Source organism: Peromyscus maniculatus, chromosome 9 (assembly GCF_049852395.1).
Source record: "Peromyscus maniculatus bairdii isolate BWxNUB_F1_BW_parent chromosome 9, HU_Pman_BW_mat_3.1, whole genome shotgun sequence".
Lineage (NCBI taxonomy): Eukaryota > Metazoa > Chordata > Mammalia > Rodentia > Cricetidae > Peromyscus > Peromyscus maniculatus.
The window spans coordinates 16,566,836-16,584,115 of NC_134860.1; positions in this window are offsets into that span (position 1 = coordinate 16,566,836).

A 17,280-nucleotide genomic window follows, 5' to 3' on the forward strand; every position below is an offset into this window, starting at 1 on the left:
TTTCCATGTCCTCCATATCCATGACACCATGTGGTGCATCTTGTCTTCTTAATTATCATTTTTTTGGTCTCTTATTGGAGCATTTGTAATGGTGGTGTCTCATTGTGATTTTGATGTATATTTCCAAAATACTTCTTGATAATAAGTATGTCATGTGTTTTTGACATGTGCATATATTCCTTAGTGAAACGTTAAATAGGATTATCTTAATATGGAATTGTGAAAACTTTAATATATTCCAAATACTTACAAGATGCATGATATACAGATTTTTTTATTTTGTGTCCTATCTCTTCATTCTCTTCAATTTTGAGGAAACCTGACTTATAAAATGCTTTACATAGCATGCTTTTGTGTCATACAAAGAACTCTAACCCAGTGTCATTAAGAAAGCCTGTTGTTTTTCTATAAATTTTAATGTTGTCTCTTACATTTCCAGTTCATGACTAGATCTGAGTTATTCTTTTGTTTATGGTATGAGGTCATTGTGTAGAGGTATCTGACTATCTTCTCTCTTCTAACTAGTCTGGGTACCACTGGTTCCCATTCATTCCTCCCCTTAGCTCAGTCCTTACTATATTGATACCATACCATTTTGAAACCTTTAGCTTTGGAAGAGCTTTTCTATTCAGATAAGTCCTCCAGATTTGCCTCTCCCTTTACCATTTTTTGGGGGGAGCATATTTTAGGTACTTTGAATTTAAATAAAAATTTATAATGAGCCTGTCAACTATCACCAAAACAACAACAACTACTACATTATTTTAGCCAATAGAAATATTTGAATTCAGATTTATGCTGCCTATAAATAAGCCAAATAATAGAATGATAGTCAGTATGGTACATAGGACAATGAATGGACATAGTCCCTGAAATGTGAGAAACAAGTGAGTTGACTTTCAAATTGCCCCAAATTATTGTCTGGAAAAAAGTTTCAGAGAACAGAAGGAGGCACCAAGGAAGGGTTGCCAAGACAAGGAGTCTCTGTGAAAAAAGCCTTTGGAGAAGAGAGTCAGAGTCAGACAAGGAAATGCCTGAGTATCCCAATGGTGTTCCTGGAGCCTGAGTTCTGCTCACAGGTTTTAGAAATGGGACAATTAAATGTATTTCAGCTTCACATTTAAATTCATAAGCTAGGCTTGTTGCTTTCATTGATGCATCAACATGACCACAAGATATAACATTCAAATTAACAAAGAAAATGATTAAGAATAAAATGTGTATAAGTATAAAAGCACTACTTTCATTTTAGGGTTTTATGCAATTTAGATGATGAAATGGAGAACTATGCAAATTCAGAAACCATTCCTCAACAAGTCTAGACAACTAAAAATACAAATGAAGCCGTGGCAAGAAAAATATTTATCACACAACCCACCATGAAAATTACCTACTCATTAACCTTTGATGAATCCTGCTCTCCAAGGAATTTTTATGGATGCATAACTCATGCAATGAAATTAACAGTCAGTGATATATTTAATAACTCATTGCAAAATAATTTCAATAGCTAGTTTCTACTCTTCTCATTTTTGGCTTCTGTGAAATTAATACAATTATGTATATTTGGAAATGAATTCGTAGAAATGCAAAACCAATTTTAGAATACTACATTTTGTTCTCAAATTGCTTCAAAAGATACATTGTCATTACAAGGATGTCAAAGATGTTTTCATATATTAACTCAGTCCTCCAACTGCATCTATGATCTTGAATATTTAATGTCCTAACATTGCTTTAAAGACTTTTTTCTTAATATAGGCAGTATAAAAATAGAATACTGGCATGTATTACAGATGCCTCATACTTTATAGCTGTTTTGATGCTAGAGAAAATTTTGTAAGAGAAATTCTAATTCATCTGTGCACTTCCGAGCATGAAGCTTGAATAAACACAAATACCACAAGGAAGAAAATTAACTTGAACTTCCACTACACTATATACATACATACATACATATATATATATGTGTGTGTGTGTGTGTGTGTGTGTGTGTGTGTGTGTATACATATACATATACCTATCAGATGGAGAGGTGAAATAAGAGTTTGAAATTAAGTCTAACTGAAATGACTTACAATCAAAGTGGTCTGAGATTGTAAAATTTGTGTTTAATGATGGGTATGGTGGAGCACACCTTTAGTTCCTGCACTTGTGAGGCAGAAGCAAGTGAATCTCTGTGGATTCAAAGCTAGCATGATCTACAGAGCAAGTTCCAAGACAATCAGAGCTACATAGTGAGACTCTGTCTCAAACAAATAATGTGTTTGCATACTGAGTATTTTTGAAACTCTGACAAATAAAATCATTAAAATCATGAAAATTAACAAAAGACAATAGGGAAAGAGAGCAAAAGACAAAGCAGGAAAAACACCTGAAAAACCTGTGAGTTCAATGAGCTAAAGCATTTGTCAGGAGTTCATGAATCAATTACAAACTAAACTCCATTAATTCAGAAAATAAATAGCTAAGGCAAGTTCATAGAAAAGAGAATAAAATTTGTCTGAAATCAAAAGCCTTTAATGTTTGAGGACTTTTTTATTGTTGAAGGTATAAAACCAGGCAGCTAAGAATGCAAATCCCAAGATCAAATGAAGGAAGGGTGTGCAGAAAATGGTTCCCAGCCTGTTATTAAGTGAAATAAGTGTGTGTGTGTTAGCCTGTTGCTTCTCACTTTGAGCACTATTGCTCTCTTAGATTTCTTCTCCTGTAAGTGCCTCCCCAACTATCCTTCAGAACAGAACACAAGCACCACCTCTGTTGGAAAATATCTTAACTTCCTCCCCATACTTGAACAAGAACACAAAATTTTTAGAAAAGTTATTCTCAGTCTAGAACTAGTTTTCTTTGCTCCTGTGAGAACTGAAATCTCTGGTCTCCTTTCTTTGTTTCTTTCTCTGTTACTTTCTTTGTTTACAACATTTCATTATGAAAAATTTACTAACTAGCTTAATTTATTTCCTGAACTATTGACAGAAGAACAGCACGGAATGATTTACTAAGAGGAGAATTTATTCCTTACCTTTCTGAAGCCAAGAAGTCTAATACCAAAGTGCTAAAATAATAGAGGCCTTTTTCACTAAATCGGACCATGGCTGAGGTTATCCCACAGTGAGGGAAAGGCAGTGTACAAACTAAGGTTTTCTTTCTAATAAAGCTACTATCCTCATCATGATAGCCCTACCCTTGTGAACTCATCTAACCCTAATTAGCTCTCCCATGTCCCAGCTCCAAATACCATCAGCATATAAATTTGGAGATGAGGTTGCCATGAACATTCAGGATGCATTCAAGCAGATCTACCAGCACAAGTCAAACCCAAGAGCACCGACCAGTTAGTTACCACCTGCATATAAGTCAACTGGATCCTGAATCTTACATGTCTATCCATCATTCTAGACATACACTAGTGCATCTGAATTGTGGTTAATTTCAAAGTCTATAATAAAAAATAGTTTAGCTCCTTCTCATAAGTATGGATATCATTATCTAGAATCAAATATTTGCTTTCATCTTTTTATGTACAATTTAAAAACAGGCCCTATTCAAATTTCAAGTATACAGTCAATGTGTTTTGATCAATCACTCACCTGTGGAATCTAATTAGATTCTAGCATCTATCCTTGATTTGGATTTTCTGGGATGAGTTTGTCTCTTATAAGCTCCTTAAACTTTGACATTTGACTTTTATTTACAAAATGCCAAGGAATAAGTTTATTATCAATTTCTTTAGTTGGCCAAAATAAATCTTTCTATGTTTAAGTTGTTTCTGACTAGCATATTGGACACAGTAGCAAAAAGTAACTAATAAAATATCAAAAATTTTACCCAAATCACCAGCATAACAGGCACAATTTATCCTTATTTCCCTTACATGAGTTTAAATTCCTTCTTAGTTTCAGGCATTCCTGTAGAGTAATAGGAAAATGAGGGATATCAAGTAATTAAAACTTTATGAAGGATCTAAGGTGTTTTGCAAAAAAAAGTATTTTATGATGCATGATATCGTTCTGTATGCTGTGAATATGTGTTGTTCAGATTGGTTGATAAATAAATTAGATTCCACAGGTGAGTGCTTGATCAAAACACATTGGCTGTATACCTGAAATTTGAATATGGCCTGTTATGAAAGCTTTAACATTTTGCTCATTTGAGTTAACAATTTAACCTATAAAAGTGAAATTTTCTCCTAAAGATTTAGCCAGATATTAATATATACTTCTTCGTTGTATTGGCAATACTTTGAGATGAAGTAAATACTCAAAGCCAGGATCCTGCTCCTCTTCTATGATGGATAATTATCATTGTTAACTGGAATGCATCTAGAATCATCACAGAAACTAACCTTTGAGTGTGTCTGTCAGGGCATTTACCCAGAGGCTTAACAGAGATGTGAAGACCCACCTTTAATATGGGCAGCACCATTCCATTGGTTGGTGCCCCTCCCAGAATGAAAAAGAAAGGAGAAAGTCAGCTAACTGCTAATTCCAAAGATGTGAGGAGAAAGACCACTGACCCAAATATTCATGGCCAAATTAATTAAATCAAGCAATCAATTAAAGCAACGTTTTTTATTTGTGTACATGGACTTGTCACCCCACCCCCCAACACACACACACACACACAATACAAGATACAAGAGATCAACACTGTTAGTTAAGATTAAAGGTGGGACATAGCCCAATTCTTCAAAGAGGTTAAATCGTAAACAGAAATGAACCTAGCTTGTCTTTACTATAAGATGACTTTTGAGACAAAGATAGAAGCAGGCTGGCTCATCACTAACCCTATAGTTCATTTCTCTCTGATTCCTAACTGAAGGTGCAATATGACTAGCCCTCCCATGCTTTTATCATTATCTCTTCCCCATCATAGTGGGCTATACCTCAAACTATGAGGCAAAGTAGACTTTTCCCTCCTTATGTTGCTTTTTTAATGGATTTTGTCAAAATAAGGAAAAGGTAACTAAACATTAGGCTTTTCTACTCCTTCAGTTGAGGGGTTCTCCTTCCAAAGAATAACCTGACTTTTAATAATAAGAATTTTATATAATGAATAATCATTTTATATATGATGAATATTTTATAGGAAGAATTTTGTATGAAGAATTATTTTATATAAGAATGTCATATAATGGTTAACTTCCTAAGTTTAGTCACTATTGTATATATGAGTGGATTTAATTATTTATAATAGTAGTCTTTCATTGTTATCTATATGAGTGGATTTAATTATTTATAATAGTGGTCTTAATGTAAGACTATCATACAGTTGAGATTTAGAGCAGGCTTTAAAAACAATAGGGAAAACAAATAAAAAGTAAGATTTTCATTTAGTTAATGAAGGTGATATTTGTATTATTTTTCCTTTCTCTTTTAATTCTTTTAGTGTTGTGTCAGGAATATAAAAGCCAAGGCGGGAACATTACTGGATGCAATCAAGCCTTGATCTCGTTCAGAGAAACATTATTTGAGCATAAAAGTAATGATTCTCTTTTAAACATGGGCTTTTCAAAGATTTTTCTCTAGACTTTGTGTGATTTTATTACATCTAAGGGCCATGCTTCCCCTATGCCCCAAGAGAAACAATTTTCCCATTTTATGAAGTCAGTGGGGAGCCAGACTCAATTTATAAAGATTAACTTCACAGAGAACTTTTCCTGAGACTAACTCTTGCTACTTGAGGAATTTATTCTTTGGTAATCAAAAGCTTGCTTACAGAAACAAATTAACCCTCTAGCCTTAAGACACTAGGAAAAGGCTGGAAAAAAATGCTGATATTTGCAGTTTCTAAAGAAATAAGAAAAGCTACACAGAGAAACCCTGTCTCAAAAAAAAAAAAAAAAAAAAAAAGAAAGAAAGAAAGAAGAATCCTCAAAGATGGAGCACACTTTTGACAGTTAGGTAGTATGTTCCTCAAAGCCAGTATAAAACATGACTCTCTGAAGATGTAGCAGGGACATGCCACTTACATTTACATCTTAGCATATCCCTTATGCTTTGTACAGTTTTAATGTGAAGACTATATTAATACAGCATCACACCTATATATTTCAATAATACATGTATCATGAGTTGATAAGATATGCCCTAAAACCTTTTAGTAGCCTGAGTGTGATGCAACATGAGTGTAACTTCAGTAGTTGGTAGGTGGAGGCAGGAGGAAAAGGAATTTAAGGTCATCCTGGACTACATGGTAAATTTGAGGCCAGACTAGTCTACTGATATGTGATCATGATTAGAAATTAAATGATACTCCAAGATGTACAGAAAATGTAGGTTAAAAGATTAATTTGTTAAATAAAAACATTCCCATTCTGTATGTTGAAAAGAGGTGATGTTACTTAAGGAAAGATGCATTATTCCTCCATTGTCTAATTAACTTTGTTTAGCCTCTTCTGCTTTCTAATTGACTGTTATGATGTTTTGTTCAACAGAACTATGGGAGAATGTTAAATACTTATCAGCTAATGTCAGCAGAAATCTGAATTAATAAGCCAATCACAGTGGCAAATCATTTCACCCTATTTAGGAGCTACCACCTTTCTGAAAGCTTTGAAGAAAAATTTTATATTTTGCCAGGAATATAGAAAACAAAAAGAAACAAGGTAGAAGGTTATTTTTTTTTTGTAATGCTAAGAAGTAATTTTCCTGTCATGAATTCATTTTAAAACAAATTATAAGACTATTAATTCAGGTGTAATTGGTTCTAAGATTCATCTCTTTCTCTCTGCTCTCTCAATCTGTGTGTGTGTGTGTGTGTGTGTGTGTGTGTGTGTGTGTGTGTGTGTGTTGTCATGCATGGACATGATCATGTCAGATGCATACATATATACATGGAAGGCAGAAGCTGACACCCAGTGTCTTCCTCAATGGCTTCCTGGCATTTTTGCTTTGTTTTTTTGTTGTTGTTTGTTTGTTTGTTTTTGTTCCATTTTGTTTTCTGTTTGTTTGTTTGTTTTGAGATGAGTTTGTCTCTCACTGAAGCTGGCGCTACTCAATTTGATTGGCTGATAAGACCCAGAGATATCTGTCTGTCGTCACCCCACCAGCTCTGGGATCACAAGAGTAGACCACTGTACTTATGTTTTTCACATGGGTTCTAGGGAACTAATGCATGTCCCCCTGCTTGCCAGGTAAGCACTTTACTCCCAGAGCTCTCTGCCCAGCCCCGTTTTGTTCATAATCTGTACATGGTTTTTCAGGAAGGACATTGGCGGGTTTGTAGCAGCAAATAGTAGAAGAAACCACCAAGATGGCCAACTCCATGATTGGGGGAAGGTTTTATTGTGGGAGAGAGAGACAGAAACAGAGAGAGAGAGAGAGAGCGACATAGACAGAGACAGCGACAGAGAGAACAGTCAGAGGCATCAGGAAGAGTCCAGAGCAGAGAGAAAAAGAAGCAGACTGTACATGGCCAGGGCTGTCTGTAAGTGAAGCAAGAACAGCAGAGATAGCAAGAGAGACAATTAGTGGGAATCATGGGTGGGTGTGGCAGGGGTAAACTTTATAGTTACAAAGAGAGCAGGAAGTGAGCTGTAATCTGAAACAGCCTAGGAGCTAGCACAGTGGAGGAGGAGTGGAGGAGGTGAGCAGGGCCAGGAGGCATTACAAAAACATTTGAAAACATAACAAAGGGACCAGAAGAGTCTGGAGGTTAGCTTTGGCTTTGTTATACACCATAGGTACTTGTCAATAGGGAGCCAGATTCCTCAACCACAGGAGGAATGGGAGATAGGGAAGTGGCTCTTCCTGGCTGACAGAAACCCTTTTTGTAGGTTTCTGAGGAATGCTGAAAGTATCTGCCAGCAATTGTATAACTCAGCTTGAGCTAAAGCAAGATTCTCACTTTGGACCAAGTCAGCGTGACTGTGTCTTTGGGATGCTTGGGGTTTTCCTTCGGACCTAACACTTGAAATGTTCATTGAATGTCCCATTAGACCATTGTGACTATTGTCATAGAAAGAATTCATGAAAATTTCAGGAGCCAAGACATTTTGCTGGCCACTGTCTGACATGACTCCTGTCCTTTTACGTCTTAGAAGTCAGTCTGTGCATGGATTTACCTCTGTCAGCCAGGAGTGAAACAACCAAGGGGAAATAACGCAGACTGAGGAAGTGCAGAGAGCCAGTTTATGACTTTGTTTATTCTGCAGAAATTTTACTGCTGCTCAAACTGACTGCTTCTTTAGTGCCTTAAATCAAGCGGCATAATCTGTGGACTCAAGATCAGAACAATAAACTTTGCTGAATTTACAGGCGCAGGAGAACAGCATTCAATGGGGCCTTTTATTATAACCCTATCCCGACAGTGTTTTTCTGACTTTCATTGCTCTGGGAACTCACAGGAGAGATGCCAAAGCAGTATGTTGTTTTTGAGTGTTGGCCCCACCCCCACAGTTAATCACATGGAAGATTGAAGAAAACAGCTCAACCCAGAGAGGAGAGGTCTCTACAGCAAAGCCTCAAAAGCAAGCACAGAAAATTGCTCCTCTTCGTGTTATCTGACACATTTGAGGAGAAAAGGAGATGTGGAGCCCTTTAAACCCAACATTTCCCTTTCTCACGTACCTTGCACAAGGGGAATTCTGAGTCATCACCATAGTGTTGGATCATATGAGGCAAGGATACAGAGTAACTTCCTGGGTTTTATGTGTCTGTGAAGAAAAGCTGGACATCTCCTTTCCTATACCTAAGGCTTAATCATTCTGTTCTATATATTAATAGTGAAGAGCCAAAGCACTCCCATTTCAAGCAAGCCCCTCACCCCAGCTTCAAACTGGCCTGAGTTTCAAAATTCTCAGAGTTGCTGACATAGGTCCCAGGACAAAGTCAGGATGTTTGAAGAGCCATCTGGTAGCAACTGATTAACCATAGAATGCCCCAATGCCGGAGGTAATCTATAAAGTTTGACAAACAACCGGTTAAAACTACAAATTAAGATAACACAGAAATTCTGGAATGCCCCTGAAACTTGAGCCAATCAGAATTGTACCCGTACTAGCACCCCTAAATGATATAACATTGTGGTTTTTGCCTTTAAAAACTGAGCTTGCAGAGGGGTGGGCACCTCCTCCAGCCTCCATTGTGTTGGATGGAGGGTCCTGCTGAGGCTTGAATTGCTTCAATGAACCTTGCTTTTGCATTTTGGTGAGTTCATGTCTCTAGTGGTCTCTTTGGGGGTCTCGTGCCCAGGGCACAACAAATAGTGTATGGTGTGTGTGATATAAAATATAGGACATACAAAAGAAATGAATATGAGAATTATATCAAAGGAAAATCAGTACAAATATTTTTCTAACACTTGTCACTGGTGTTAGTGTTATTATTCCTGACACCCTTCTAGCCACTTCTGGAGTCACATGACAGCGCATGCACTGTCTGTCAGCAGTCAGACAAAATGCTTAGTCACTCCAGGGCCTTATGTCCTATGTCATCAGTGTATAGCATGGTCATAATAATCTAGGCACATTAGCTACATAAGCCCCTATACACATTCTCAAGGAGACCCTTAAAAGCAAACTCCACCCATTTCCTACCCTCTCTCTACACATTCCCTGTGGTAGGCCTACTCCTACTCATCTTTCTCCCTTAATAATAAACTCTCAAAGTGGGTTTGTTGTGCTTCATGGTTTGTTTTGGGTTTTTTGTTTGTTTGTTTTTTGTTTGTTTTTTTTTCCAAGACTGGTAAATAAATAACAGGTCACTGGTCTGGGAGCCATGAAACATGAGTGAATTCTGCTGGGGCTACTGAAAACTGTATGAATTTGGGCAATTTCTACTAGCTCATTTGGCCAGGTGGCATTAGGAACTTGTCCCAAACAGTGATGATGGTAATGATGATTAGGCAGGTTCACATTAACTCCCAGGAACTGGAATAACATGGGCAGGGCATTCAAAGCCACCCTCCCAATGGTTTCTTTGTTTCACTTAAATAACCACTGGGATGGAATACATTTTCTCTCAGCTCTTTTAGAGTTTGGGATAATGTGCAATTCCTTTGTCTTCTTCTTCATAATCATGTCCCAAAAGATGCTAAACTTTAGGATTAGGTGAGTCAGGCAAGAAGTTGCTGTAAGTTTTTCAACTTCTTAGAAACAAAGTTAAGGCCATGAGAAGGGACTACATTAGTAAATCTGCCTAGGAATTTGAGAATTGAGGTTTCTGTGAGGGAAGGCTTTCAGTCCATGACCACAGGTCTCTCCACAATTTAGATTTGTTTTGGTCTCTTTAATCAAATTTTTGTAGTTTATAGCATCAAGGTCCTATTCATGTTTCCAACTAAGCTGCTTGTACTTTATGATGTGTTTGTCTGCTTGTTTGTTGACTAAACAGTATTGATTTCAGGTTCAGCAGGCTATTTCCTAGCTTCCAGGGACAGTTGATCTTTACATAAAGTCTTATGACTCACCCCAGTACTGCCTGATTGCCTAGAAAGAATAATATATATATTTGACATAATATATATATGTCATAATATATATATATATATATATATATATATATATATATATATATATATATATATTGCACATACACACACACACACACACACACACATATGCACACACTGGAAATAGAAGAGTTATATATTTTCCTTCCTATGCAACTTACGTTTTTGGACGATTGTGATAGTTGGATTATCCAGTCCCATTCTGAATAGAAATGCTAAGAGAAAATGTGCTTTCTCTTTTCTGATTTGGAGGGAAAATGTTTAGTCATAGCAATTAACTATAATACTTCATATAAGAGTGTATCATTTTAGCCATTTGTCATTGAGTTTAGGAATCAACTTTTGCTCCAGATTTTTGAGACTTTCTCATGAATGCCTACAGAATTTTGTTGAATACTCTTTCTGATTCTATTGATAATATCAAAATGGTTTTTTCCTATGGCTTGTTAGTATAATTTGACTGACTGAATTTAGAGTATCAAAGTATCTTGCATTCATGGGATAAAGCACACCTAGACAGAAAGTATAGCGCTTTTGTATGTTGCTACAGTGTATTTACTAGAATTGTGTTAATAATCTGTTTTAATTGTATGTATATGTACGCACTTATGTTCACAGGTACCTGCAGGTGCAAGTTCATGAGTGTGCATGGCATGGGGGCAGAGGACAACCTTGAGCACTGTGATACCATCCACCTTATATTTTGAGACAATGTCTTTCTCACTGCTCAAGAGCTTGCCAAGTAGTCTATATTAAGCAGCAAGCTCCGGGGATCCATCCTCCTATCTCCCTGGTGCTGGGATTACAATAATGAATAACTATGCTCAACATTTTTGTTGGGTTATGGGAATCAAATTCAGGTCCTCATGCTTGCAAGATAAACACTTTATCAACTGAACTATCTCCCCAGGCCCATTTTGTTCATAAATCTTACACTATTTTCCATGAAGTATATTGATTGGCCTGTAGTTTTCCTTTTCTATATTTATTGCCGTATCTAGTTTGATATCATGATCTGCTAATCTAACAAAATGAGATACAAAGCAATCACTTTTTCTTTCAGAAAAAGATTAAATAGAGTAGGTAGAATTCCTTTTAGTCATTTGATAAAATTCTCTGTTAAAACCAACCTAGCCTGGACATTTGGGTCAGGGGTTAAATTATGAAATTAATTTCCATACTACTTTTGGGCCTATTCACATAATTGATTTAATGTTGGATGAGCTCTGTTGGTTTCTGCTTTCCAAAGAATTGTACCATTCTGCCCAGGTTGTTAAATGATGCTCATACATATATCATATCTTTACTTCTTTTATCATGTCTGTAGGCTCTACCCTACTATTCTATTTTTGGTATTAGTATTTGGTATCTTTTTCTCAGCACTATTAGAGGTTCATCAATTTTATTGATCTTAAAAGAAAACAGGCCTTCATTTCATCAATTTTTTTTCTGATTTCAGTTTTATTAGTTGTACTTAATCTTCATTATTTCCTTCTTTCTACTTGGTTTATGTTTACTTTGTTCTCTTATGTTTTAATTAAGTGAGATCGAGATTATTGACTTTATAATGAGATTTACATTTATAATTTTTATAATGTAAGCATTTATTGTTCTTTATTTCTCTCCTAGCCTCATTCAAGCTTAGTCTCAAATCTAGGTATATAGTGGTTTGATTTCCATTTATTTTATTTCTTTGAGACATGTTCTCTGACTCATAGGTTATTACATAAGATATTGTTTAGTTTGTGGTGTTTTGATAATTTTCTATTATCTTCCTGCATTTATCCAGTTTGATTCCATTAGGATCAAAGACCACTTTGTGTTGTTTTATTTCTTCAGAATGTACTGCTCTTTTTAACAATGTGGATATAGTCTTTGCATACACCCTGCAGGAATCTGAAAAGCATGTGTTTTTCCATGTTGGGTGTGTGTACTATAAATATCATGTGGACCTATTTGCGTGTTTGTTTGGTGGTGGTGTTGAATTTTAAGTGTTCTACTGTAGCGGTAACGCCCGCATTACCGATACCCGTTCACCATGTCTGAGCGAAGGGCTGCGGATTAAAAAATAGAGACAAGAGACAGCGAGTCATTCGCCATGGTTGAATGCCGAATGCCCTTTATTGAAAGAGGGAAGAAACCTTAAATACAGGCTTACAACACAAATGGAGGAACCCCAGAGGGCAGAAGTTCGCTACCAATGGTCTACATTCTAGACCCAATGTTCTACATTCTTGCATCTAAGTTGTTTACAACCAAACACAGGATGTAGGAACAAAGAACCTCTGGTAAGCTCTCCGGTGATCCTTAGGTGAGAAGGAGACCGGCAGGGAATCTGAATAGGGAGGACATCTGTTCAAGATCAGCAAGCAAGTTGGCAGCCACTCACAGTCGGGGGCCAGGGCCCATGGTGCCCACATCCTACCTGTCTTTGTAATCACTTCCTCAGCTGTGGGTAGAAGGGTGTTGAAGCCTCTATCTGTAGTAATGTGTTCTCTAGTTCTCCTTTAGTTGTATCAGTTCTTGCTTCACATAGTTTATCTGTCTGCTGTGAGGATATACATTAAGGTTAATGTATATTACTTTTTTTTTACTTTGTTCTCTTATGATTTATTTAGATGAGTCCAGGATTATTGACTGTAAGTGAGATTTACATTAACAATTTTATGATGTAACCATTTAGTCCTCTTCATTTCTCTCCCAGCCTCATTTAAGCTTAGTCTCAAACTTAGGTATATAGTGTTTTCTGCTTTTATGGGAGTTAGGGGGAACGAGCCAGAACTCACATGGTGGCTCACAACCTCCTGTAACTCCAGTCCAGGGCATCTGATGTTCTCTTTTGACTTCTGAGGGCTCATACATGCGTGTTGTACACATGCATATACACTCAGGCACACATTTACACACAAAATTAAATTAACTAAAAGAATTGCTACATATCCGTGAATGATTAATACCTTTTTTGTTGTACAGTGCCTCTTCTCTATCAGTCTTAGAGATTACATGTACTAATAGCACAGTGCCTTGATCACATGGTGCATCAATGCAAGGAAAACTTCCTAAAGGAGAACTTGTTCCTGCACCCTTAGAAGGAATTGTATATGTGAAGTTACATATGTTGCCTTGAGGGTGGAGCAGCTATATGAGTTATCTGCAACTCTGAAGCAGAAGTTCATCCCTTCTCATCTATTCATTTGCTTGTTTACCTGCTATTGTGCCCATGTGAAATACACAGATTTATTCATCTTATACTCAAGCTTGTAATAAAATATCCCTTCCATATTTTCTGGGTGTTTTTCTTGTACTAATCCAAGTTAGAGCACTGGACTCCCCACTTGGCTCTTTCATCCCTTTGCTGGTTCTTCATCATTCTGAATTTCTTGTTTTTGACATGGTGATGTTTAGCATCTCATGTTTGTTCTTTGTTTTCTGTTTGTTCTGGATTTTTATGGTTGTTGTTTACTTTTTGTTTTCATGCCTTCTAATTGGTGACCAGTGTTTTTTTTTTTTCCAAAAAAAAAATTCATTTTAATTCATCTTAATGTTTCAAATCCATTTCTGTCTCCTTCACAGCAATTGCTTCTGGGCATTATATTAAATATTTATTGTAGTCTACTGAGGTTAGTAGTATCTTTCCATTACACACAAACTTCAGTTTATAACACTTGCCTGGCTATTGTATATCATAATTGTCTCAAATTTTCCCATTAGTACTTTCAGAAAGTGTTTCAACTTTCACTTAAATGCCAAAGGTCACGCAGAAACCTGGAGAGTTAGGGTGATCTTATAGTCTTGAGACATTTGTTTGCTCTTTGCTTTTGTTTTTCTTTGTCCTTCCCATGTTTTGTTCCTCTAGACATTCTGTTACAGGTTTGCAGCTAGCAAAACCTCTGCTTCTGCTCCACTGAGCAAGACTCAACTTCTCTTTCATTCTTGAAAGTTGTTTTCACCGAGCAAAGGGTTTTAAATTGACACTATCTTTCTTCTAGCACTTGAAATTTTTTCTGGCCCATCCTCAGTCTTCCCTAGTGCCTCAGGAGAGAAATCTGTGCTCCTCAAATAAGATAAGGTGAAAATAAGATGCCTTAGTTCTTAGGATGCTGGAAGAGCCCATTGCATTATAGTGTTTAGGCCGGGGAGACGGTTCAGCAGGTCAACTGCTTGCTGCCTAAGCCAAGCATGAGGGTCTGTGTCTGCATCCCCAGCAGTCCTGTCAAAACCCAGGGAAAGATGCAGGAGGTGCCTATAATCCTAGCACTAGGAGGTAGAGACAGAAGTATCACTGGGGCTTGCCTAGTCAGCCATCCTAGGCAAATTGGTGAAGCTCAAGATCTAGTGGTAGGCCTTACCTCAAAAACTAAGATAGAGAAAAACACCTAAAGTCAGCCTCTGACCTGTACTTCAGAAAACAAAGTGAGTACACATACATACCACACACATCACACACATCACACACACACACACACACACACACACACACACACACACACAATGTTCTTAGCTCAACATGGCGGTCCATACATGTAACCCCATCACTCAGGAGACTGACACAGAAGAATTACTAGCCAGCTTAGGCCACATGTAAAGCTCTTGTTTTAAAAATAAGTTTCTTGAGCCGGGCGTTGGTGGCACACGCCTTTAATCCCAGCACTCGGGAGGCAGAGCCAGGCGGATCTCTGTGAGTTCGAGGCCAGCCTGGGCTACCAAGTGAGCTCCAGGAAAGGCAGAAAGCTACACAGAGAAACCCTGTCTCGAAAAAAACCAAATAAATAAATAAATAAATAAATAAATAAATAAATAAATAAGTTTCTCATCTTTTAAGTGAGAAATTCAGAAGTGTACAATGTCCCATGAGAAAGAATAGGAAACTGAGGTTAGTGGAAGAGTTGAGGTGGCCCTCGAGGCTGCCACAGCTTCTTTCTGCCACAAAAATAAAGATGGAACAGATCTAGGACACTTAAAGATCAAAAACTTCCTACTAGTACCACAGGCCCAGACTCCCAGGTACTTGAGAGTTTGAGAGAGAACTGGGTGTTTAGGGCCAATGTGAGCTGCAGGCTGAGTTCAAGTGTAGCCTGGGAAACTTAGTAAGACACTGAATGATATTTAAAAAGTGTAAGCAAGACTGGGCATATGGGTCAATGTAAGAGCACACGCCTTGTATGTACAAGGCCCTAGGTTCAATCTTCAGCATTTCAGCATTTAGAGGGAACATCTTTTTTTTTCCTACATCCCCTTCTGTCAAGAGAAAACTGGACAGCCAGGAGCAAAGAGGCCTGAAGCTGGAGATAGAGCCAGTTTCTGACAAAGGCTCCCAGTCCCCTCAAAAGATTCTCTAGGAAGCCAGAGCACATCCAAAAGCTAGGGGCCACCTTTCCTGATGAGAATCTCACAATGCATGACTGAAGATTTGCATCCTTGGACCACACAGTCCTGAGCATAGTTGTCTGCCGAGTGGGGACTGTGCCAGAGTTATGGGGTATCCTTTATAGGCAGTGGAAGGAATCACTGCCAGTAACAAGCTTTGCAACTATCCTGCCCCAGCTCTGTACTGAATAATAGTCCGCAGAGGCATCCGCCTTTACCATAGCCCTAGTTTAATCCCTCTGTCACACAGGAACCAGAATAGCTTCAAGGTAAGGACTTCCTATGGCCTTAGACTGCACTGGCTCAGTAGGTGAGCCTTGGCTGTGGGGGATTTCTTCCAGTATGAGAATGCTCCTGAGAGTGAATCACTTCCTATCTGTCAAACCATATAATCTTGGTATTTTAATTTCAGCATAAATTCCTAAATTCACTCATACAGGTTGGTACCAAGCGTGCAAAGTGTGGGAATGCCTGTCTCACACTTCACCAAGCTCTGGATTTTAAACTTGGTTTTGATTGGCTCTCTGCCCAAATACAAAGGTTTAAATTTTTATTCTTAAATAGAGATAAGTTTGTACAACTTTTTGTTTCTCATAGCATTTTCCCATTGCATTTGCTTATTTAGGTTCTTACATTTGGTCCATTTTCACATGGAGTATTTTGTTGATCTATAGATTATCCAGTGTAGCACTGCAAATAGTTTCTGCTCTATAATTTTAACATTTTTGTGTTTTTTCCCTAATGCACACAAATTTCATCACATCAAATCAGATCAGGCAAATTATTTCCTCACAGCTTCTGAGTTTCACCCAGTCCTGTGAGAGTCACATCAAATGGGTCTGATGCAGCCTACCATACTGGAGGGACCTTCAAGGCCACTGCTGATGAAGATTTCTGAGACCATAATGTGTTTTGTTCACTCTCGATTTCTGGTTTTCCTTGAATTATTAATCCACCCACATTTCACTTTGTACAGGACTGACACAACCCAGAACAGGCCATAACCCTTTCTCCTTATTTCCCCTGAGCTTCTCTGAAGCTATGGTATATTTAGCACAACATTTTTGAAGATACCATGGTAACAAAGATGGAGCTTTTTGTTTTTGCCACTCTGATTCCTACTGGGTTCTTGGGTCACATCTACAATGGGGAATTTTTTAAAATGCATTTTTTTCTAAAGATTTTATCCAACCTTGCAGCTTCTGGGGCTCCTTCCCACAGTCTCCCTCAGTTGTTTCAGCCCCATCTCCCCCATGTTCCCACTTAGACCCTTCAGATCAAGTTTTCAGTGTGTGCCTCCTGAAGGCTACTCCCCACCATCCTCAGGATCACCCATGAAAAAGGGATTTGAAATCTCACTTTCATATCACAGATAATCTGATCTTTGAATAGTGAAAAATCCCAGGCCATGCACATATAATCTTCCTAATCACGGTGAAAAACTTTTAATACAAAGCTCAA